The 26,729-nt window shown below is 29.6% G+C and overlaps 2 non-coding genes across 2 annotated transcripts; one reads left to right on the top strand and one right to left on the bottom strand.

Moving 5' to 3' along the window:
* The first annotated feature begins 9,597 nt into the window (after positions 1 to 9,597).
* On the top strand, positions 9,598 to 9,683 carry Trnay-gua (transfer RNA tyrosine (anticodon GUA)). The gene is given in 2 exon segments: positions 9,598 to 9,634; positions 9,648 to 9,683. It is a non-coding gene; the product is annotated as a tRNA-Tyr (tRNA).
* A 13,132-nt stretch (positions 9,684 to 22,815) lies between these two features.
* Positions 22,816 to 22,888, bottom strand: Trnak-cuu (transfer RNA lysine (anticodon CUU)). The gene has a single exon. It is a non-coding gene; the product is annotated as a tRNA-Lys (tRNA).
* Positions 22,889 to 26,729: the final 3,841 nt, after the last annotated feature.

Here is a 26,729-nt window from a genome sequence, read left to right as displayed (position 1 = left end):
TTTAGGAAGTAGTTTTTTTGGTGAATAAAAAATTATAAATATAAATTGTCTAGTATTCAATGTGTAGAAAATGCCCAAGTAATTCTATACTATCATAATTATAATCATAATTGAAATTTAGATTTTTTTGTATATGTTTTATCATATGTTAAGTTATTTTGATTTTTTTAAATGTGCACACTTATCAAGTATTGTTTTTAAGTGTTTAAAAATTTGTTTACTATTAACTGATGCTAATTTTACTCCAATTACATTATTAATCACAATGATTTACCAATTTGTACTGCAATAAAAATTAGAATTCAAAATGAACTTGAAAAATTTAGACAAACTGTTTTTTGTCAAAGTTTACCTAGAGTTTTGTTAAATCATTTTAATTCTATGTTTTACAAATAAAAAAAAGTTTTTTATGTATTAAAATTTCTTTGATAAACTCAAAAAGTCTCTAGTTTAACATTACTTTGTTTATTAGAATTGGTTGATTTTGTTATTTAAGCTGAGTTTCTTAGCAAAGTATCAGTTTTCAGTAGTTATAAAAATTTTGAATGTCAAAAATAAAACAGTTTCAGCTATTTTTTTTTCAGTGCAAAATATAAATTTTACTAAACTAATCTAATTATTTTAAAAGTTCTGCTTTTTTTAGTGAGATAAAAAAAAAGAATAAATATTTTATGTTTTAAGTTTTACACTGTTGATTGATAACAGGTGTTAGTATTTGCTACATAAGCAACACTACCCAAGAAGCTAATTCAACTTTTCTACATTTAGAAAAGGTTGAAAACAAAACCGGTGCTGCAATAGCTCAGGGTTTTAAAAACGTTTCAAAAATTTACAACATTAAAATGCAAAATGTAGTTGCGATTTGTAAGTTTTTGTAACATACTTCTTTTGTAGTTAAATATTTTTTAACTTAAGTTTTTCAAGTTAAATTATTTATAAACAATATATTTTATATTTCCTATTTAAAACAATGGAGTTGAAGTAGTAGTTATTTAAGTAAGAAAAATATTAAATTTATAACTTTTTAAAAGTATTTTAGTTCAGTTTATTTGTCATAAAGGTATTTACTAACCAAATTGATAAAATTTAAAAGATTTTGCATAACTTTTACTGTACTATACATTTTTTCAAAGTTTGGCAACCATTCTTTCCATTAAAAAAACCAGTTGAAGTGTGTTGATTTCGTTAACATACAGAAACAAATGTTGGTACATTAAAGGAAAATTACTGTATAGTTTGTTTTTAAAATCAATTTTGATCATAAATTTTTAAAGTTTTACCTATAACTTTTATTTCAATATGATTACTTAAAAAAACTACTTAAAACAGTAGAGATTGATAGTACTGTAATTTTTTTTTAATTAGCTCTAGTTTTTTGTTACTTAATATAGTTTTCTAATCAATAAAACTATGTTTTTATTTTTATAGAACTTTTGTACTACTCCATGAATACTGGATGGGTTAATTAAAGAATAAACTGATATTAAGAAATTTATAACATAAACTTTTAAAGTTTAACCTTTTTTTGTCGACTTTTAAATGAACTACAAAATTTTTCAAACTGTTCTATAACTAAATTTTAACAGATAGACGGTTAAAGTTGGAGAACACAATAATATTCTTATGGGAAAGGAAATGTAAATGACCAACTAAAAGAAACTCACCATCTTCATTTTTCAAGTAAACACAGTCAAGTTTTCTGAAAAACTTATTTACAAACTATTAAAAAGTTCAAATTAAAAACACTTAAATCACAATAGATTTTACCATTACACAAAGGTGTAAAGCAAGAGGTTTGCAGTTTCTTAATTGAAAAATATTTTAAATGCTTAAGATTTAGACGAAAAATGTCATGGTTTTATACATGTCTTGTTGCTTATAAAAAATAGTTGTTGCATCAAAGTTATTATATATTCTAAAGTCAATGTAATTTTATTTATAATGTTAATTGTAAAATAACATTCTTCAAAGCCAGAGTATTTTTCAAGTACTATAGTAATTTTTTCTTAATGTTTTTTGAGATGAGCTTTCAAAAATATAACTTTATAAAATCTTTTTTATACTAACATAGTTTAGTAAATATTTATATTTTTATCACATAGTTGTTTTTGTAACAACTTTGTCATTTAAATAAAATAATTTTTAAAGATAAATTGTTGTGTTTAAACCGTTAAGAGAATGTTGTTCATATCTGGTTTTAAGAGTTATAGTTTCATCAAAAACTTTAGTAAATATAAAAGCTATTTAAGTTTAATTGTATTCAGAAGAACTTTATTTTTTGTTTTGTTAGATCGTTTAGATTTATTTTATTTTTGAACAAAGAAGTAGGTTTTTGGTGTTTTTTCTTTTATGGTCATGTTTATAAAAAGATCAAACATATAAAAAAAATTCTTCTGTAGTAGTTAACTTTAAAAAAGTTTTATGTTGAAGGTTTGAAAGTCTCAATCATAAATTCCTTCTTGTGTTATTTTTTTCAATTTTGAATGCTACTTTTAACTTCTGGAAATAAATTAAGTGTCTTAAAATAAAAGTTACTGTTCAAAGCAGTTTTTTTTAACTGCTTTAAAAGTTTCTTTACATTTTAAGTCAATTTTATATCTACAAAAAATTATTACTGATGTTTATTTTTCTCCTTATTTTTACCAAACTATAGCTACTTAAATTTTGTTTGTTTAAACATTCATTGATTTTTAAATGTTCAACTTTGAATGATTTTCATAATTAAGTAAAATAAACCAATTTCTAACAAGCTTATAGTTAATAAAATGCTTTTAAAACCTTAGTTTTTTTATTTATTTTGAAACTGGATGGTAGTAAACTATTTATGACATGTAATTTGATTTTTTTATCTGCGAAAAAAAAGTATTTTTATCAAAAAAGAATTTATACATACTATATGAACAAAAATGTTGTGTACTAAATTAAAGATTTATAGGCATTAGAAACATATATTTGTTTCAATTTGTTTGTAAAAAGTATTTTAGTGTTAACTTTGCACAATCATACATATTTTGTTCTTGAATTTAAGTTAAACTTATTCCAAAGATTGTTTCCTCAATCTATGATACATTTTTTTTATAAGCTGTATGATTATAACAATGTTTAGTACCCTAATAATTTATTTGCTTCATTTGAATTTATTTTTCATTCTTACGCGTATTAAAATACTTTTAAATAAATTTAGCGTATTATTAAACATTCATATATAAAGTCATGAAAAATATTTTTTATTGTTTTTATTTGGTTATGTTTCAATTAAGATGTATTCAATTTAGTATGTTTAAGAAAGTTTTGCTTAAAAGCTAAAAGCTTTATTTCTTAATTTGCTTTTTTTATTATAAAACCATTATGAGTTTCATCTTAATGTATTTAACTAGGATATTTTTTACTTGACCATGCTAATTCCTAACATAAAGACACGAGTCGCCACTGTTTTTAACAGAACAAACAACTGTTTTAAACTAGGAGAAATAGGAATAAACAGTTTATTTTTTACATAACTATCCAGTTTTGTGTTAATTTTTTTTCCGTTTCAAAATCAAGCTATATTTTAATTTTGCTCATGAATGGTTTATACACAACAAATTTTTTCACCAATTACAATTCTATTTATTTTTTCTTACTTCGATAAAGTTTAATAATAAAATTACAGCTTATTAGTTTTTGATTTTTTTAACTATTTTGTTTTATGAAACCTTTTAAATTATTTACTTTAAAAAATTGTTTTATAGATTGATTTTTATTAATAAGTATGATTAAAAGCACAAAATTTTAAAAGCTGTAATGTACATGTTTTTCATTTATATGATAAACAAAAACACATTACAAAAGTTGGCAAAACAATTAAAATAATGCTTTTATTAAGTAATTAAAATAGTTATTAATTTATAGTAATGTAATCTATTATAATAATAATAGTCTTTGTTGGTTATTCTAAATACTTAAGTTTCTAAAAGTTGAAACGTTTATAAGTTTTGCAGTTGATACAATTTTTTTTTTCCTATTTCTGTGTCCTAAAGCTTCATTATTTTTAAAGTATAGTTTATTAAACTATTGAACGTAATTTTATATTTAAAAAATATCTTGCAGTTCAAAAAAAAAATTAATTGTTTTTTATCGTATGCTTTTTAAATTTATACTTTTTAACTAAGCTTACCAACTGGTTTAAATTAATTTGTTTAGACTGTTAAATAAATTTAAATTTTTGATTTGAAGTTATACAATAAAACTGTTTGCTTTAAATAGAAATTTCTACATGTCAATTTGTGTTGCGGTCCATAAAATTTATTAAAAAATAGCGTATTTAAAAAACAGTTTGCATTCATGTTTCACAAATCATTTAATCAAGATTTAAAAAAGTAAACATACAATGAAATTTATATATTTTACTTTATTTTAAAGTTATATTTGTAAAATAAATCTAGATAAATAAGTTAATAGACCTCTGCTTAACAAGTCAGTATTTGTTTATAAACTTTTTTGTATTCCAAAACTTGCAGTTTACAAGTAGCGAAAACTTTTATTGTATCAAGTTTTTTTGAAGCTTTATGTAACTACTTTCTCATAACTCATTTTACTCTAGTTACCGGTTTCTTCGAGCATGACGAGCTTATAGTACTTAAATTATGGCATCTCTGCTTTGAAATTACTGTAAATTATAAAAAAATCATAGTCTAAACATTAGGTAGAATTTCATTTACAGATTTTTAAAAAAATCGTTTTTTAATAAAAATAGGAAAAAATTCTTATAATTTACTTTTTTTTCAAAAAAAAGGTGGTTATTACTGCTATTTTGAGACTGAATTTACAGAAATATAAAATTAAAGTTCTCAATTAAGAAATGATTTCTTCGATTAGAACATTTAGTACATTTAAAAGTTTTAAGTTTCGTTTTTCTTTAATTTTCTAATGTTTTTATATATTTATTTAAATAAATTATAAAAAAATACTCATTTAATAATAATATTTTGAAGCAAATATTAAACTTAAATTCACTTAACTTAAAATTGAAAAGTTAAATACTAAGCAATTTTTTTTATTTTAAATCCAAACTTAAACAGCAGTGCGAACTCAATATTTGCAAATTTAACCGACTGTGCGAACTCAAAAAACGCAATCCTAACTGATAGACTTCTGCATTTGAAAATTTTAAGTATGAACAAAAAACTGCAAGCAACTTTTAAATCAGGTAAAAAATGATACCGGAACTTGTACTTTTAGTTGGCAAGAATTATTCTTTTAGTATTTTAGTATAAAGAAGTTAATATAGTAAACTGAAAGTTAATAAGAATAGCACTATAGTATAGTGTTTTATTTGTAGACTAATTCATTTACTAAAATTCAAAGAAAACCAAACTTAGCTCTTGGGCGATACTTAACGGTTTAAAATTTATATATGTCAATTTTCCTATAGAAGTTGAATGAGGGCAAAAATAGCAGAAAAATTCTGGCAACTATGGTTCAAACCCATCTCCGTATTTTTCTTTGAAATTAATTCCAAAAAGTCGTATTATACTTTGAAGGTTTAGTGTAAATTTATTTACTAATACTTTAATACATTTATATAGTTTTATTTGTATTTGTTTATTACGAAAATAAGTCTTACTTTACTTTTTGTTTATAAAATCAGTTACTGTTTTATTTAAATTTAAATTTTTTTTAAACCGTTTAAAAATATGACTTGTTAATTGTAATTTATGTAAATTTTAACACTGCAACATTTATTTATTAACTTATAAACATTTATTAGTTCATTTTTTATAAAAAAATTTCAAAAGTGTAAACAATTTCAATTTTATTGTAAACACTATTTCCTACATTTTATGGTAGCTTTTATTAAATTTGATATTTTTAATCTAAATTAAAAGTAATACTTGTTTTACATAAGTTTAGAATGTATCTATAAAATATTTATTTTACAATTTTAAAATTTTTATTTAATTTTTGTTTAGTTATAAAAGCATATAAAACATATTTATCTGTTTACAAATAAAATTGTGCAAAAATTTAGATTTAAGAACTATGATAGGTTACAATTACAATTTAAACCACATGTAAACAAGCTAATTTAGTTTTATATTATTCTCGGTGTTTACAAGCTTCTTTAAAAAAAATTGTAAAGGTATGCATTTATTATTTAAGTATATAGAAAAAACAATCATGGTTACTATAACAACCTTCGGTAGCTCAGTTGGTACGCATTAAAAACTATTATAAAAGTCTACTTACAAAATATTGTTTGTAAATTGGTATTTAGAAATTTTTAAGCTTTAAAGCAGGGTTTCCCAAAGTGGGCGATATCGCCCCCCTGGGGGCGATTTTAGTAAGTCGGGGGGCGATAATTAGTAAGGGGGCGAAAGGGTGGGCGATAACTAGTAAGGGGGCGAAAAGGGGGCGATTTTTAAATTTTGGGCTGTCCTAAAATTTTTACTTTTTATATTGCTATTTTACTAATTTTAGCTTGCTATTAAATATTTGACCCTGAGGTAAAACTTAAACAAAAAAAGAAAATATAAATGTATTGTGTTTATAGAAAAAATAAAGAAAAAAATCATGTGTTTATGACTTCTACTTTCAAGTAAATTACATATTTTCTAACATACATTTTCTTATTTAACAATTACATAGATCATAGACGATCGAAATCCCTCTCACCATTTTATAACCTGATATATATGTTATTTAGGATCATAAATGGTTTGTAAAAATATATGTTATACATTACTAAATTTCTAGGTAAACTGGCAACCCTGTATACTTTTATTTTCATTGGAAATATCATGAGGTTATAGTTATATCACCTCATGATATTTCCAACTGTCTTTTGAAAAGTCACTAAGTTAGACTAAAAAATAAAACTATTCAGGGTTGCCAATTTACCTAGAAACCTGGAAAAACCTGGAATTTGACAATTTAGGCCAAAATTAAAACCTAAAAAATCTAGAATTTTTAACATCAACATATTAAGTAGTCATGTTTCGATTTGACACAAAAAAGTTATCATATAGATAAAAATATGGATCCCTAAAAAGCAGATCTTTTTGAAGTAAACGACTTACAGGAAACCTACTCAGACTTACAAACTGACCTTGAACTTAAAGTAAATTTTTCCAAAGAACGATATGAAAGCTTTTGGACTCAACAAAAACTAAGGCAAAAGTATCCAATCATTTGAGAGGAATTTAGATTGTTGTTTATAGTTTTTTCTTATAGCTATGTTGTTGAGAAAGCTTTCAGTTCAGTTATCAACATCTTGAGCAAAAGATCTAATCTATATATTTGTAAAGGAGGCTTTATTTTACTGATTAAGAATCAGATTAGAAAAACTTGCAAACAGTCATGAACCTCATCCTTCAGATTATATTAGACTTCAGTAGCAGACATTATTTTTTAAAATTTATTTTATTTGATCTTTTAAAATACTTCTTATTTAACCTGGTTTGTATTGTATTTAAGTAGTCTTTTTATAATAAAAAAATTATTAAGTTATTTATTCTACAACATATTGCCTAAAAAATATTAATTACGGTAGACTTCCTTTTGAGTTCGCACTTTTTACCCAAAATAAAGTGCAAATTTATATTTTCTAAAATTTAACTTAAACAAAGTCTATTACTATTTAAGTATTAATAAAACAAAAAATACATAACATTTAATAGCTTATATAGATCTATTTCTTTAATGAATGTTCGTTTTATATTTTAGTTGATTTCATGTTTATGCATAACGTTATTGCATCTAACATATTTAAATTTATCATTTTGTAAAAAAAATGGTAATATTTTTTGAGTTTGCACTGTTTGATTTTGTTCAAAGATTGTATAGATTTGATGTCTCTGTTTGAAATGACTTCAAATTTTTCATTTAAAGTATTCTTAAACTCATTTTTTTTTTCTACCTTTATTTATTATTGTTAAAAAATCTATATATCAAGGAATTTAAACTATTAATACAACTGTTTTTTGTTTTATCTTAATTTTTAATATATTAGTTATTAGAATGTGTTGTTTTTTTTAATAGTTCAACACTAGCTTTTAGTTTTTCACTATTTTCTTCTGGTAAATTAATATAGGCTAATAACTAGAGGAAAAAAAAAATTAAACAGTATTAAATAAGCCATCAAAAAGACTGCTACAGTTACAAAACAAAATTTTTAGCTAATAAAGAGAATTTATAATCGATTACTTTCTGTTAACAGAATCAACTGTAAAACTTTTGATTTTTTTTTTAATTTAAATTAAGAAAAAAGAAAATGTTTAAATTAAGGTTTAGTTTCCTAAAGGTTATTCCAAGTCAAATACTATTTAATGGTATTCTACTGCAAAACTATAGTTTAAAAAGTTTAAAATTAGGTTTTTAACTTTACATCTAACTTGCTTATAATATATCTTAGCATTAAAATTAATAATTTTACTGCATTAACTGAAGCTGTTGATAAAACCACTTTTCATGTGGGTAAATCAACCAGTCGGTCAAACTTCCTCAAACTAGATCAGAAATTATATTTTAATATTCATTTTAATATGTGTAAAATAAACTGTTCATTCTTTTGTAGTTTTTAAATCTCTGGTATAGTAATTTTCGAATATGCCTATTTATAGAATAATTTAAGTATTTTGTGCGGCTTTAATAAGTTATTTAGTATTAACTTCTAAATGTCCGAAAATCGTTATATGAGAGATTATTATAATGTCAGGTTTAAGTTAAAATTTCAGATGGGTAACGTACGGTTAAGATCCAGTCAAATTTCGACCAGCTAAGTAACTTGAAAACTACTTGTGCAAAATAAACAAAATTTAGTTTTTTGATACTTAAAATTTTGAAATACGCTATCAATTTGGTTTTCCGTTCACAATAGTATTTCATAGATCACAATAATACTATATAATTTTATTACAATTTTGCTCAAGTTTTTTAATTTTCATATATGTTATTTTTTTTAATTATGCAGCCCGCAATTACATTTTTTGAACGAGTTGAAACTAGAAAAGATTTTTTAGTAAATATGAATTGCTGACTACAAAAATTGTCCACCACTACCCTAAAAGTTTCATTAGTTTCAAAACTATTCATATCTAAACAGGATTGATTACAGATTACACAAGGCTTTTTAATAACTAAGTATTTTAATACACTTTACTGGGCTTATAAGAAAACAAATGTAACTTAATTTCTCAAGCCCTGTAAACTACTTTAAACACAGCCCAAAAGTGCGTGCATAAGAAATTCCAGACAAAATTACATTTCTAATACAATTTTTTTGGCTCAAAAGTGCGTACTCCTGAAGAGAAAAATACTTTATAAGTCATGGGGGGCGATTTTTTTTCAAATTTCTGAAAAGGGGGCGATTTAGAAAATGAGTTTGGGAAACCCTGCTTTAAAGACTTCAATTGGTACGCATATATTAACTTAACAGTAGAAGCGCATAAGGCCATACTAGTGAGTTGTTAAAAGCAATCAAAAAATTTTCAACTTTAGAAGCATACTTATGTTAAAATATGCCGTGTTGATGTACTTAATAAACAAAATCAATTGTTAAGTGCACAAGTGCTTCAAACACTAACGTTAATAAACACAAATTTGTGCCTTATTCCAGCGCCTTCGATAGCTCAGTTGGTAGAGCGGTGGACTGTAGCCAGTTGTTAGAAATCCATAGGTCGCTGGTTCGACTCCGGCTCGAAGGACTATTTTAGTTTCATCAAACTTTAAGTTTTTCGTGATTAATATAAATAATGTTTTATTTGACATTTTTTATTTTTAAAATGAACAAATTTAACTATTTCTTGAAATATCATTTTATAAAGAAGTATTTTACTAAAAAAACATGTTATAATTTAAATAGTTTGTTAACAACTAAATTTCTAGATAAATATACAAAACATCAAATATTTAAACACAATAATAATTAGTAGTTTAATTTTTTTTTTTTCAAAACAGGCAAACTCCTTGTTTTATACTAGTTTTTTCTTTAACGAAATAAATTTTTAGTGATAAAACTTACATGACTGTTGTAACGCCTCTGGCTATAAATTAAATTCAGCAAAAGAGTTTTCTCTAATTAGGGTTTTTTTTAATTTGTTAACTTTCTAAATTGCCGCCTTATATTGAGATTATTAGATGTGTGGCAGCTCAAGCTTAACTTTTCTATGTGCTAAATTGTGAGTATTGTTATTAATCTCTTATTTTTAGTTCTGTCTCTTAAATTGATATTTCTAATAAAGTTAAATTGAAGTTAATTTTACTTTGGTTTGCATAAATTTGAATAAATAAACTTTGCTGTTGATAAAGTTAAATTGAAGTTAATTGTACTTTGGGTTTTGCATAAATTTGAATAAATAAACTTTGCTGTTAATAAAATTAAATTGAAGTTATTTGTACTTTGGTTTTACATAAATTTGAATAAATAAACTTTGGTGTTAATACTTAATTATATTGAAATTATCTGTAATTTGGTTTTACATAAATTTGAATAAATAAGCTTTGTTGTTGATAATTAATTAAAGTAGCAAGCAGCTTTTGGTACTCTTATAAATCTCTGAAATTTACAAACCAAATTTAATTAATTTTAAAATAAACTAGTGGGCCACACCTAACTCTTGGTATAGCACAATGAGTAACAGATCCAAGCCCACCAAAAAGGATAGTATGTTCTCTAAAGAGAACATACATCATACTTTAGACAAGGTCAACAACCCCGAAACTCGCTGTAGCCAACGTAATATAAACAGAGGGATTAACAAAAGGGGTGTTGACTCACACTCTTCGCGCTGTAGCCAACCTGGTCCATCAGACCAACCACAAGCAGCGTGCGAAAGATATGGTGACCCAACTAAGAGTGAACACGCTTTAATTGAGACACAGGGTATAGAAATCAGTGCCGAGATTGACATGAACGCAGGGGGGGATCAGTCAGGAGGTAGCCAGGAGAAGGAACAACCCCAGGCAGCAATGGGCAGTTATCAACAACCTAGAGACCAGCCTAATCCAAGTGGTCTGCCAAGACAAAGCTACCCACCCCAACAAAATTCTACACCTAGCAACAGCTCCATTCCTCCAGCAAGAACCTCACCTTTGCCATTCCAACAACAACTCCAACCTAACAACTTAAACATGGACTATTCCCTCCAAAACAACAGGAGACCCCCTATTCAAGTGCCACCTCAAGAACTGAGTGCCGAGGAGATAGTACAGGGGATCAAAGATTTGAAGGAACAAATTCGACAGGCTAAACTTCAAGAGGAATTTCGAAAATTACAAGAAGAATTACATGAATTGAGAAGTCCAAATCCATCCACAAGGACAAATCACGACATCTCAACTCAGGGTAGACAGAATACATACATGGATCCTCAAATCTAGGTTCCCCACCAGGTTTCACACACCTCAAAGGCTCAAGACCTACCAAGGAGCCAGGTGACCAGTCGCTCTCCTCCGAACTATAGAGGACCTTCAGTAGAGCAAGGAGGGTCAGGTGTGAAAGAAAACTTCCAACCATGTGTTCGTAGTCCGTCTTACAACTGCCAACCCCAGCCAGAAGATAGTAGGTATGACGTCACAGTAGACATAGGTGGCAGTACGCCCCGCACAACAACAAGCCAGCTGTATAAACTAATGCAGAAAAAGGGCGATCTTGTCAGTCAAATCGGATACTTAAAGCGCGATACAGAGCAGTTAAAAATAAAGCTAAAACACTTTGAGAAGATCGCCAACGATTATGACATTCGATCGGATCAAGATCTTTACAGGCTGCTTGAAACATTAGTGACCTGGAAAGAGAGAGAGAGCTACTACCACAGATATAAACCAGAAGATAGGAACTACGACACGTTGAAAGAGTTCCTAATGAGTGGGCAAGCGCGAGTAAGCAACGTGCTACTGGCAGGCACTCCATGTCAAGTAGGGAACTAGGTGATGAGATTAATCATTGGTTAGCTGAGTTCAGAAATGAAGGTGTATTAACAAAATTTCTCACAATACACTTAGCACCTCCTCGTTTAAAAAATCGTTTACGGGAGAAGCTTCCCCTGAATTACAAAGACTTTCAAATTGCTTGGAAAGTAATGCTCGACACAAATGAGCAAGAGGCAAAGGGACGAGCTAGAAATATAAACTATAGCAATGCCCCGCGCTCAAATCAAAACAGACCAGCCCAAGCACAACAGCAATGGACAGCCATTAACAACAATGAAATTATATGCAGAAACCATCAGAGATTTGGTGTAAATACCCATACCTGTTTTGACAGGAGATGTAGTATGCGCCATCAAACCATATCTCAGCCTCATGCAAAATACGAGATCCCAAACTATCCGCAGTGAGAGGGAGAGTGATTGGGGCTACACTATCTCACACCAAAGCTGTCCAATTTGTAAATAAAACCGCCCCTCGACAGCAACCCCCATCTCAACCGAGACCAACCAGAAATGCCTCAAACTGCACTATAAGTCATCCAGGAAATGAAGTGTCCACACCTTCAAACAAACCGAAGATGACTTTTCATATAAAGCAAACAGCCTCACGTAGTGCAGCAGAAACACCTGATGAAAACCAAAGTTCTGAGCAACCGCAGCCAGCATCAACAGGGCCAGCGTCAACGGTCAGCGCCGCCAAAGCCAGCACCTCCACGACCAGCGCCAACGATCTGAGCCACTTTAGCCAGCACCACAATGGGCAGTCCCAACGGTCTGCGCAAACACAGCCAGCATCACCAGGGCCAGCGTCAACGGTCAGCGCCAACGATCTGAGCCACCTTAGCCAGCACCACAATGGGCAGTCCCAACGGTCTGCGCAAACACAGCCAGCATCACCAGGGCCGGCGTCAATGGTCAGCGCCACCGAAGCCAGCACCTCCACGATCAGCGCCAACGATCTGAGCCACCTTAGCCAGCACCACAATGGGCAGTCCCAACGGTCTGCGCAAACACAGCCAGCATCACCAGGGCCAGCGTCAACGGTCAGCGCCACCGAAGCCAGCACCTCCACGACCAGCGCCAACGATCTGAGCCACCTTAGCCAGCACCACAATGGGCAGTCCCAACGGTCTGCGCAAACACAGCCAGCATCACCAGGGCCAGCGTCAACGGTCAGCGCCACTGAAGCCAGCACCTCCACGACCAGCGCCAACGATCCGAGCTACCTTAGCCAGCACCACAACGGGCAGTCCACACGGTCAGCGCAACCGCAGCCAGAACCACAACAAAAATCTCTCGACACTACCAATCACAACAAAGATAAAAGTGTAAAAAAATGGACATTTCAACTAAATAAATTCCCTGCACCCAAACCGAAGAACCTCCCTCAGGGCCTACTATTTGTAGCGGATTCAAACACAAATGTCATCTTTTTGGTTGACAGCGGATCCGAAATTTCAATCCTGCTGAAGGAATTGACTAACGGTATAGACAAATATTTTCCTAAACAAAGTAGAACCATCCAAGGGTTTGGTAACAAAACAACCCACCCTATTGGTAGCGCGGATGTCTAACTTCAATTGGGGAATTTAGAACCCATCAACCACTCGTTCTGGGTTACTCAAGAATCACGCCACTTTGGAATTATTGGCATGGACCTGTTAAGAAAGAACGAACTAGCGATCCTGCCATCTACCTCTCAACTATGCAAGATGGGGTCAAACGAATCAGCTAGACTGTTCGCACCTGCTGAGTTGCCAACCCCTATAGTCGCTTCAGTCAACCACATCAATCTGGGTGGTAAGAATACGACTCCGTTAGAAGAAAAATGCAAAAGACTATTAATGGACTTCCCTGAAATTACCAGGAAGCCAACCTACCACGCGAAGCCAAAGCACAACTACGAGCTCGAGATAATATTGGATAATTACAAGCCTGCCATGGTCAAAGCCAGGAGACCTGGTGGCCGACGAGCAGCCATACAAGACCACTTCAACGACCTCTTATATCGGGGAGTGGTGACTAGAGGAGAGGCAACCGAAGGGGCATCTCCAGTTACTTGCGTACAAAAGAAAGACGGTAGTATGCGCGTGTGTATCGACTATACCACGCTGAACAAAGCAACACGGCCGTTAAGCTACCCATTACCTAGAATTGACGAACTTGCCCAGATCATCCCTGGCGGTACGAGATATTTCACAAACTTGGATTTGAAAGAGGCATACTACAGCCTGCCTCTCGCAGCCAGCTCCCAAAAATGTGCTGCAATTATCGTTCATAGTGGTGTTTTCATTCCCAATCGGTGCGTTTTTGGTTTGAAAAACGCACCGATGAAATTCCAGCAGGTAATGGAGGCCTTGCTGAGGGAATGCGAAGACTTCACTTATGTCTATCTTGACGACATATTGATATATTCTTACACGGAAGAGGAGCATATCTATCATGTGAGGAAAGTATTTGAAACCCTGTCAAAATACGGACTCTTCTTGAATGTAAAAAAGACTACCTTTGCTAAGTCGAAATTAGAATTTCTCGGGCACGTGATCGGCGTAGAGGGGATCAATGTACAAGCCTCAAAAGTAGCGGCCATTAAAGAGTACCCCGTACCCATTACGCGCAAAGATCTCAAGAGGTTTCTGGGGATGGCGAATTACTACCATTCCTTTATTGTTGGTTTAGCAGAGATCTTGGCCCCCTTAAGCGCAATATCAGGGGGACCAAAAAAGACCAACCGAACCATCTTGAAGTTAGACGATTCTCATATCAAAGCGTTTGAGGACACAAAGACAGCATTAGCTAACGCAGCCACCCTGTCGTTTGAAGACCAGGGTAAACCTCTCATTTTGTTCTCTGATGCCTCGGACACCCACACAGGTGCCTCACTAGAACAACTAAACGATAAAAATGTGATGGTACCTCTTGCTTTCTTTTCAAGAAGCATTCCGGAAAACAAACGAGCACGTTGTACATACTACAAAGAGCTAACAGGTTTAGTTATGGCAATTAAGCATTTCCACAGTCGAATCTATGGGCGACAACTAATAATAAGATCTGACAACATGGCCCTTTGTAACGCATTAAAGAAGGAGTTGACAGATCAATCCCCCTACGTGCAACGTCATCTCCAAAGAATACAAGAATACAACCCGACCGTCATCCATGTTAAAGGCACAGATAATGTGGTGGCAGACGCTCTTAGCAGACCACCACAAGCGGCAACGATGTACATGGGTAGGTACGAAACGGATCCAGACTATGAGGAAATGTGGTACTCCGACTCTGAAGACGAAGTCTCCGAAGACGAGTCCATGGAGATAGAGGAGGAGATAATCACACCAGAAAGGATCGACAGGAACTCTCTGGCTCTCTTGCAACAAAGTGAACCTGACTTGATTGAAACAGCCCAAACACTGAAAAAAATAGTTGAGTTTAGCAAGCCCGAGAACATTGCTGAAATTGTAGAGGTCGGAAACAAAAGAGCAATTTTGCCTGAAAGTCTGAGATTACAGGCATTTAATGCGGCCCATCAGGTCCTACATCTAGGAGTGGAAAAATCAATTGATGCGGTAGCCAAAGACTTCTGGTGGCCAACCCTGAGGGCAGATGTGACCCGTTGGGTCAAAACCTGTCTTCAGTGTCAGGCGGTTAAAGTAATCCGCCATAACAGGCCAAAGATCGGATTCTTTCCCGAAACTACAACTAGGCTCAGTTTTGTTCATATGGATCTCATAGGACCCATGAACGTAGTCTCAAATAATTGTCGTCATGTTCTTACAATAAAGGACCGCGGAACGGGATTCCTTGTGGCGACTCCTATTCCTGATAAGAGAGCCATGACAGTGAGGAACGCATTTATGCAAAGTTGGTGTAGCTAATTCGGGACACCTCAGGTGGTTGTGAGTGATAATGGAAAAGAATTTGCAAATCAGTTGTTGTCTGATGCCTTCATCCAACTGGGAGTGGACCACCGGTTTGTACCACCGTACAGCCCTCAAAGCAACGGCTTCATCGAACGCCAGCACAGAACAATCAACCAAGCTTTGCGAGCAGAAAAAACAAAGACCAATTGGGCACTAAGGTTGCCTATGATTACGGCCACTATCAACAACACCTCCATTGAAGGCTCACCATACACTCCCTCTCAATACGCTCTAGGAATGTGTGTGAACCTATCTGGCCAGATTTTTGTTGACAAAAAGGTTGAAGATGGGAAGTTTGAGTACAATCATTCGGATACAAGGTTATTCCTCAACATTATGTCTGGTATCACTCGTAAACACCAACGACACAAAGAGAGAAAGGAATACTACGAACCCTCCCTATTCCAATGTGAGAAAGTTTGGGTGAAGCGTGCCAACAAAAAGAAATTGTCTACAGTATACCATGGGCCATACAGGGTGCTTCATGCCTCTGAACACTCAATGTTCATTCAGAAAAACGGTGGGGTAGTAAAAGTGTCAATTAGAAATGTTAAGGCATATTACCCAAGAGAGGAATTGGAAGAGAGTAAATGTGATGAAATTCCCGAAAACAGATATAATTTAAGGGAAAGGAAAAAAGTGATTAACTGGGATAAAGTAATTAACTGCCAGGAAGAAAGCAGTAGCGACGAAAACTAGGAAATTACAAAACTGGTTGACAACTGCTACAATGGAGAACCGTTGGTTCTGATTGGTAAACTCCAAGATTTCTTCCTTTTTTTGTACAAGCATAAAAAGATATTTGGTACTTTTTAGATGAATACTACTTAAGGGCTTATTCAAATAAGCAACAGTTGATTTTCACTGATTATTTTGTACAACACCTAGAAGCTGCTTGCATTATTTATATTACTGTTAAATGACTTAACTTTAAGATTTTTTTTAATTTTAAAATTAATGGGGTTTTTGATTTTATATTTATTTGTACAACCATTAAAAATTAGTATCTTATAGACATGTATTTTTTTTTTTTGTAATTATCTTAGCTAAAATAGGTACTGTGTGATAATTTATATAAAAATCTAAAATTTTCTATATTGCATGGAGTTTTGGTTGTCTCTTGTTTAATGAAACTATTATTATTATTTTTTTTTTTTTTTAAAACACAAAAAAACTTTTTAAGAAAACCTGCTATCTACAGTTTGGTGGTTTCTAATGTTTTAAAAAACTTTATAGTTTTAAATTTAAAAAGCATGTTTATGTTAATTTTTAAATCTAAGCTTTTCTAATATTCACTTTTTTGTGTGTATGACAACATGTAATGGTGAACTTTGTGGACCATATTAAATGCTCATTATTCGTTCGAAAATGCACTAGGAAAGCTTGCCAAGCAAATTGTAAAAATCATGGCTCAGTAACTTTCACTCATCTAGTTTGGTGGGGTAAGTCGAACTGTCACACCCCAGAGACCTCAGAATGAACCATTCTAATAAGAACAGGCTGCCACTAAGTACAGCAGAATTGTAGTGACGATGTCGATTCGTCTGGAAATGCATACATGGCAGCACACCTTCGGATGCCATGGGGGCAATGCCAACCCGTCTGCTGATGATGTCAAGCAGACCCTCGAATCCGTTGGCGTTGATGACGATGGTGAACAACGCCAGGTCGCCAGCGATTAATTCGCGGAGAAGGACGTCAGTGGAGCCAAACTTCCCGCCAGAGTTCCGGGAGAACCACTACAAGAAGAGCGGCCGCAGCTGGAGCAACCAGAGAAGAGGAGGAGATGGCGAGTAAGAAGAGGCCGAGCCTCAACCTCCAGTGTAAGAGTAAGGAACCATCATCATGAACGGTAAACATTGACTTTTAAAAAAAAATTTGACTCATGATTGTAATTAGGAATTTGTAAATTTATATCTAAAAAAGTCTTTTCTTTACAATTTCTTTAGAATTTCTTTTTTATTTTGTTAAAAAAAAGCATTTTTACCACACTTAAAAAGTGTCTTAAGCATTTACTACATTTAAATACTTATAGTTTTAATTTTACTTTAAAAATAGCTAGTAGAGTGTTTAAATCCAGATTTTGAATTAGCTCATAAAGATTGTTATATGCAAGTACCTTCTAGCACATAAAGTTGATGATCATAAGTATCTCTTAAAATATTATTTCTGATTATTACATGTAAATTACAAATTATGTTGCATGCTTATATATCTCTAAGTTGAGTGCTCTAGTGTATAATGGTTTTCACCTTGACTATATTTAAAGTTTTTTTCAGTTTAACAAACGTTTAACACCTTAAAACTAATGTTTATCTAAAAAACCCAAGTTAAAATTCTAAAAATATTTAATAAGAGGGGAAAATGTAACGCCTCTGGCTATAAATTAAATTCAGCAAAAGAGTTTTCTCTAATTAGGGGTTTTTTTAATTTGTTAACTTTCTAAATTACGCCTTATATTGAGATTATTAGATGTGTGGCAGCTCAAGCTTAACTTTTCTATGTGCTAAATTGTGAGTATTGTTACTAATCTCTTATTTTTAGTTCTGTCTCTTAAATTGATATTTCTAATAAAGTTAAATTGAAGTTAATTTTACTTTGGTTTGCATAAATTTGAATAAATAAACTCTGCTGTTGATAAAATTAAATTGAAGTTAATTTTACTTTGGTTTTGCATAAATTTGAATAAATAAACTCTGCTGTTGATAAAGTTAAATTGAAGTTAATTTTACTTTGGTTTTGCATAAATTTGAATAAATAAACTTTGCTGTTAATAAAATTAAATTGAAGTTATTTGTACTTTGGTTTTACATAAATTTGAATAAATAAACTTTGGTGTTAATACTTAATTATATTGAAATTATCTGTAATTTTGTTTTACATAAATTTGAATAAATAAGCTTTGTTGTTGATAATTAATTAAAGTAGCAAGCAGCTTTTGGTACTCTTATAAATCTCTGAAATTTACAAACCAACTTTAATTAATTTTAAAATAAACTAGTGGGCCACACCTAACTCTTGGTATAGCACAATGAGTAACAGATCCAAGCCCACCAAAAAGGATAGTATGTTCTCTAAAGAGAACATACATCATACTTTAGACAAGGTCAACAACCCCGAAACTCGCTGTAGCCAACGTAATATAAACAGAGGGATTAACAAAAGGGGTGTTGACTCACACTCTTCGCGCCGTAGCCAACCTGGTCCATCAGACCAACCACAAGCAACGTGCGAAAGATACTGTTAAAAATTATTAATGAAGTATTTAAAGGCAGTATTATAAAAATAATTCATTTAATTGTTGTCATCTTTTATTTTCAAAAAACAAATATCTAGAAGACTTTATTGAAATAATTGTTATACTTTTAAGTTAGTTCTGTCGTTAATATTGAAACTTGCACCATTTATATATTAATGGTAACCAACAAAAGCCGATTGATCTATCATTGTTTTATGATTACAAAAACAAAAAGGCAATGCTAAGAATAACAAATAACCTTGATACTTAATTTTAAATGTAAAAATTCTGCCGCTTAAGTTCGAACTTTTTGATTAAGTAATAAGTTTGTGTAGAAAGTGTAACTTATTCTTAAGAAAAACTTGTTCCTTTAAATAAGTGTTAAGAAGTTTAGTTTTAAAAATGTTTGGTTAAAATATATAAAAACTAATACGAATTAGTACAAAGTTAATAAACACACCAAGCAAGTTATTCAAATGCATTAAACAAAACATGATTTTCTTAATCATGTACAACACAGTTGAAACATTAATAAAAATTATTTCAAAAAAGCCGGACTAAGTTTTAGTTGTTAAAAGAAAATAAAAAACAGTGAAACTGTGATTTATTTAGATTCAAAAACACTTAAACTAGGATCACATTTTAGTTTATATAAAGTTATCATAGAAAAGTATTTATGGTATAGTTTACAATTAGAGGTGATATAATAAGACCAGGAAGAAAAACTAAAATCATGACTTTCAATAATTTCTAAACCAAATAAAAAGTCATTTAAAAACTTAATAGACTACAGAGACTCTGGTTTATATATTAAATAACTAGTAATTTAGATTTAGCTTTAGTATGAAGGACAATAATTTAGATAAATTTGCACTTTTTTGGCTGTGTTTAAAGTACGAGCTCAAAAAGCATACAATTATAATTTGTTCTCTGGTTTATAGTTTGAAAAATTAAGCAGTAAGTAATGAAAAATAAACAAAACTGTTATACTGGTTATTATTGTTGTATAAAACAACTCGTTATCTTCAATAAAAAACCAAAATAATAAATTTTAAGTTTTTAGGGGAAACTCGTTAAAAAATTTAAAAAAGTAAATTATAAAATTTTCCTTTTTTTTGTTGAAAAGAAATTAAAAAAAAATCTTTTTTAAATAATTCATTCTCTCGGATAAGAAAAAATAAAACAAACTAAATTAAGACAACAATCAATCAAATAAGCAAAAGTGCATTGTCCGAGACCGAACCCGGGCCTCCCGCGTGGCAGGCGAGAATTCTACAACTGAACCAACAATGCTTGTTTCAACTTAAAATTTATAGTATATAAACCAAGTGGTTATCAAATGCAGCTTATCTGCATTTGCTTATCAAAAGTAGCAACTGTTGTGATGATATAAACAATCAAGTGTTCATTTAGCTTTGATTTTATGCGACTTGAATATTAGTGCATTTTAGTATTTACTTTTTTTTAACTATTTTATTAGCGGCTAAATATTTAGTTTTTGTTCATTTTTAAATTATAACCATTTTTAAATAGAATATTTATTTTAAAAATGTTATTTCATCTTTATTACAGTAAAACAATTCATGTACAAACTAGAAAATTTTGATAGTAACACTAACCAAAATTTGTATATCACAATTTAAAACTAGCTTATTTATTTATAAAACTAATTTACCATTTTATTTTCGTTTATTTAAATAATAACAGACATTATTTGGTTGAAAACTGAAACAAATTTACAGTTGCAACTACTTAAGCTTAGTAGAAAAAAGTTGAGAAATTTTGTAAAAATATCAAAATTTACTTAAATTTTGTTAAAACCAAGTTGTCACTTTGATATCTAACTTTGTCAAACATTTTAGAAGCCGGTTGTTAAAAAAACAAAACTAAAAATTATTAATGTTTTTAGACGTGTCAATTTAGACAATTAAAATGTTTGCATTCAAACATACCATAAGCAGTAAGTAAAATTTGTGAATAAAACATTAATAGGTATATCCTTTTTTTACGTTTGTGTAAGCACGATGATGACCAATAAAACCAGGGAACTATTTCTTTCTTATTAAATGTATTTATTTGGAAAGGTCCTTAATTGTATTCTATTTGTAGTGTACGACTCGATAACAGAAACGTTTTTTTGTGCACCAGGTCCTAGGACCAAACACTTTTGGTATTTTATTTTTGTCGTTCAGTAAACTATTCTACAAATTGCTCAAGACTATACTTGGATAAAAATATTTAGCCTAGTTTAATCTTCTGATCCCATTAAAAATCGTAAGGTTGTGGTAGTTGAAATTGCATAATAAAAAATAGTTGATAGAGTCCTTTCATAAGTACGATTAATCTTTAGTTAACATTTAATTCATACAAAGCTATTTTATTAGATTATAAATTAAATAGTGGCTATGAGAATGATAATTTTATTTATACTTTACTAAATTAAGAAAATTTAAGCCATAGCTTTAAAATTAACATAACTTAATGAATTTAGTATTTTTTGTAGCTAATGAGAATTTGGTATTTATATTTGAAAAAAAAAATTCAACAAGTATTTGTTTATGATTCATCTGAAATGTAGTATATAATAATTATTCTTGATAGCGTAAGCTATTAAGGTATTCTTTTTCACCTATGAAAGCTGTAGGAAAATACTTAAATTTTGATTGGACTATTAACACCATTCATCGTTAGTTCTATATTATAAACAATTTTTTTTAAAACCATAGTAGCTAAAACTTAAATATGACGTCAAGAAATTCACTAATTAGTTTTAAACAATAGCTAACGAACAACGTAAATTAAAATTCAACGACCGACAAGCAAAACGTCTCTGTAAGTTTGCAGTTTACTAAACCACGTGATTATTTTCAACGAGCGTCAAAGCTATCGAACAAAAACACGTTTAAAATTTGCAGCGAAATATTATAGCACATTCTGTCGAGCTAAGGGCAAAAAAAAATAACGCTTGAACGAACATATGCTAGCATTCGAGTGAGCTACAGATTTACTTGCCTTGATATTTGGGTTTATATACAGTAATTTTTCGATGGTGTAACGGTTAGCATTGGTGCCTTCTAAGGACTAGTTCCGGGTTCGACTCCTGGTCCACGCACTTTTGTATTTTTGGTACAGTAGTGAAATACTTTGCATGTAAGAATGGAATGATGTAAATGTTTTAAGTAGAAATGAATAATTTCAAACTAATTTTAGCAAGCTTTATGAAACTTTAATAAAAATAGTAGAAGGACTACTGATGTAAATATACAATTTTTAACTGTACTTTATTTTGAAATTATAAAGTTTGAATCAAGTAGTAAGCAAGTAATTCAGTAATTACTTTCATGACTAGATACAAGATATTGAAAAAAAAATTCAAGTAGCTAGTTATTTGTTGGAATGTACTAATACTCTTGTTTTTAATTTTTACATAACTGTATTTTTTCATGGTTTAGTAGTCAAGTCAAAAATCAAAAGTCAAGCTCACCTACTTAATTATGTACTATCATTTAAAGTTAACTAGTATTTATATTTACTAGAAAATATCGTTAAAAAAAAAGGTCATAAATTGTACCTATTTTCTTTTTAATATACATTCATAAATATTGTTCTGTTGACCCTGCTTAAACAATATGTTGTTTTAGATTCTGTTTGATATTAAAAAAAATAAATAAAAAACACAAAATCAGCTGTAATAAAACAATGTTATTATCAAAAGATAGTTCATTCACCAAAAAACAATAAGAAACCACGCCCAACGTGGGGCTCGAACCCACGACCGTTGGATTAAGAGTCCAACGCTCTACCGACTGAGCTAGCCGGGCGCTTGCAGTAAAGTCTTGTTACAGCTACTTGTTTGATAAATTTTAATTCAAACTCTCATTGGTTTCTTTTATTGTGTATTACCGGTTAACAATTGTTATCAATTTATTTATAAATAATGCTTTTAAAGTTACGTTAAAGTAATATATTTTTTTAATTTATGTAAGTTGTTTTTAGATAGTTTCCTAAAAATAAAATTCATTTTTATTCACACATACTGGTCTACTAATTAAAATATGTTTTATAGATACATTATTATGCATAAATAACGGTATTAAATTTTAGTCATGAAGTTTAGTATATGAATTGTTTTTCTATGTTATATACTTTTATATTGATAAGTTTTATTGGTAGTGTCATATTCTTCATAATTTTTTTTTCCTAATATATTTGTTAACATAACCAACTTATTTCTTGAAGCTTTGTATATAGCTAACAAGTATGTGAACGGGTCAAATATGCACGAAGACACTTTTGCAAGATTTTAATTAATTTTAATACTAAGATTTTAATTTTACTCCAATAAAACTTTTATAGTCAAAAAGAAGTTGCTTGTTTATTTAGAACTTCACATTTTTTTAACAATTTTTATTTTTATAATTTTCTTTTAACGTTCAATTCATATGATATATAGTGAAATTATAAAAACTGTAATATTTTATAGCTAGAGTGAATAACACAAAAATTAAATTAATAATTTATGATTAAGAAAAATTAAAGCAGCTAAAATTGTTTACTAAATAAATAGTTTAATGACGATTAAAAATAACAATTAATCATAATAATTAATTCATTTTGATAAAAAAATATATGGCCAGTACGGGGATCGAAACGCGTTATTAGCACGACGCTCTAACCAACTGAGTTAACCGGCCACTCATGAAGTCTATATTTTGTACGTATATAAAACATTGTGGTTTATAGTGATGTTGTTTTTAGTGACTTCCAAGAATGTATAATTCAAATTGTTTACTACACCAACTTATCTTTGGTTCATGTTTTATATAATACTGATATATTCTATGTATAACATACGATTTTTGAGTTTCTTACTTTTTTAAGAAAATTAAAATAATACTTTAAAATTCAATTTATATTTATACCTTAGAACTTAAGGCTCTTTTGATGTAATTATAAAATTTGAACGTTCGCTCAAAATATAACTCAGCGTAAGCCAAATATTTTTAACTAAAATAGAAAAAAAAAACTTTCTTTTCAAATCTTAAGCTTATTAGTTTTAATCTGTTTGTTTAAATTTAAATTTGTTTAAATTAATGATTGTAATATTAACATTATGTTAACAGTTAAATTTTTCAGATGCTATATGGTTACTTATTCAAACATAGTATAAGTATCGAAAACTAGTTGTGATTAAAATTAAGAAACTTAATAGTTAACCTTAAATAATTATTTTATAAAAGTACTTAGCTTTACTTAAATAAGCATCAACACATACTTGATACACAGTCTAGCAATAATAACAGTCTAGCATCAGATACTACAGTTTCTGTGTAGTCTAGCAACAATAACAGCCTAATTTAAACTAGTAAATAAGTTACTTGTTTGAATTACTTTGTTTTTGTTGTCAGTTACAAAAACAAAAATATTTACAATTTTTTTTTTACCTCCACATTTTTTGTTCTGTTATAAATTGTTCAGTTAAAATTTTATTAAAGCTTATTACACACATTTTTTAGTCTAGTTGTAGCACAAAAGTTTAATGATTTTCGAGTAATCTTATAAAAATAAATTAATACTAAAACAATTTACGTTTCATAAAATGGTATATTATTTAAATGCATGATGAAACTAGTATACTAAATTGATAAATAAATTCTATTTTAAGTATAAAATAACTTCTATTTAATATAGATAACAAATGTTTTTCAGACTTCAAGTTAAGCTTTTAAGCTGTAACACTTTAAACACATGAAAGTTAAGTTAAGTATGTAAGTTCTTAATACACTATCATGTAAACTTGTTTACTAAAATCACCTGTAGGTTAAAGAAGTCAAAGTGTAGTATTTTTGAAAGTTTTGTTGTTTTTTAAATGTTGATAAATAATAAAACACTTTTAATTAGGTTATGCTTATATTTGATATATGTATTATTTTCTTACCTAAGTTACAAAACTAAAGTGGTATATAATGTAATAGTGTTTATAGTTATTTTAAATAAATTATCTATTTTAAAGCTTTTTAGTAAGCTTTTAAAAAGTGCTTAAATTAATATTTTCAGATAAGTGCAAAATTACATTTATTTTTCATACTTCTTAAGTATTTTAAAGACTGTGAAGCGATTATTTTACTTGTAAAAAATATAATTAAAATAGTTTAAGGTCTCTTGAAGTGCAGTGTTCTAACTTATAGTTGGTAACAGGGGCGTAGCGTGGGGAGGGACACTGGCACATGCGTGCCACCCAAAAAAAGAAAAGAAGTAAAAAAAAAATGTAAAATATTTATTCTTTATTGTTTATTTTTTCTGCTTAATTTGCCTTTTTTCAACTAAGTTTATCAAGTATTCGAAAAGCTAAATGAAATTTCGAATACTAATTAGTGACAAGTTAGAGAAATTACCCAATATACTGATTCGGTGCGCAAACGAAAATGCGCACCGATGTTGATGAAAAACTCCATAAGGAAAAGTTCTATAACCTCATTAACTTCATAAGATTTTAGACTCAAAAAGTACGCAACTAGTTAGTGCACCGCTGTAGTATAACCTTATGGCAGATTTTTCTACAAAAAGTTTACAAAAATACGTCACGCTTAAAGAAAAATTAAACAATTTTACAAGTTTTTTTTTTATGCTACAATAAATGTTTAAGACTACTGCTAGTTTTCTGATCTTTATTTTTGTAAACATACGAGAAAAAGCGTGTCGGCCTATGAGAAATAAACTTTGTTTGTGATATTTATTTTAAACAAATACAATCAGATGAATTAAATTTAAAAAACATATCTTTAACTATTTTACAAAGTTGTAATAAACTGTAATAACAGTTATAAAGTTGATCTATTTTAACTTATGTGTAACTTTATTTAAATTATGTGCAATGAGGTGTTCTTATCACTGTTTTATTGTATATTAAAGAGATTGGTATGTTTTTCGTAAATAAAAAAGATACTTTCGTTTTATTGAATATAATCATTTTTAAAGATATAAAGTTTACTGTTAGTAGTAAAAACAATTTTTATTTAATAAGTTTACATTTGTGCAAGTATAAGTAATAGTAATGAAATTTATACTTTTTTTTAAATTGTTTAATTTTGTAATGTATAAGTAATTTTTATAACAGTTACTTCGAACTTATTTTACTTAATGATTTTTTTTTCAACTTTTTTACTTATAAAAATATCTATATAAGATCTATTACAAAAGTTATAATTTAGGTTTTTTTTTTATAAAATAATTGCGCACCCCCTGACCAAAATACTTCGCTACGCCACTGGTTGGCAAGATTATAAATGCAATACATCTCATTTACCAAGTGGCCCGTTAATCTGTAGTTGTGATTTTTCAGAGTGAGGGAAGTCTTGGATTCAAATTTTAGGCTGGTTATACTTTTTGATAGTATAAATTGTATTGGTTAGTAGTGTAAACTTCTACTTATTTTTACTACTGCGTAATGCTTCTTACTTTAGTAACAACATTAAATAGTTATCAGCTTAAGTCTTATTTCACTTATCTATATTTTTAAAACTAATTTTATAACAAGTTATTAATAAAAGTCTTATAACAGAAATTTCTCAACTAAATTTAAATAACAGTGCAACTAAAGTCTTTTATCATCTGTGAATGTTGTAAATTAATTCAATTTCTCAAAACAGTTTTCGAAAATAA

This window comes from Thalia democratica, chromosome 2 (assembly GCF_965202585.1).
Source record: "Thalia democratica chromosome 2, ktThaDemo2.hap1.1, whole genome shotgun sequence".
Classification (NCBI taxonomy): Eukaryota; Metazoa; Chordata; class Thaliacea; order Salpida; family Salpidae; genus Thalia; species Thalia democratica.
The sequence above is the reverse complement of the archived record's forward strand: the minus strand, read 5'-3'. Positions and strand labels throughout refer to the sequence as shown.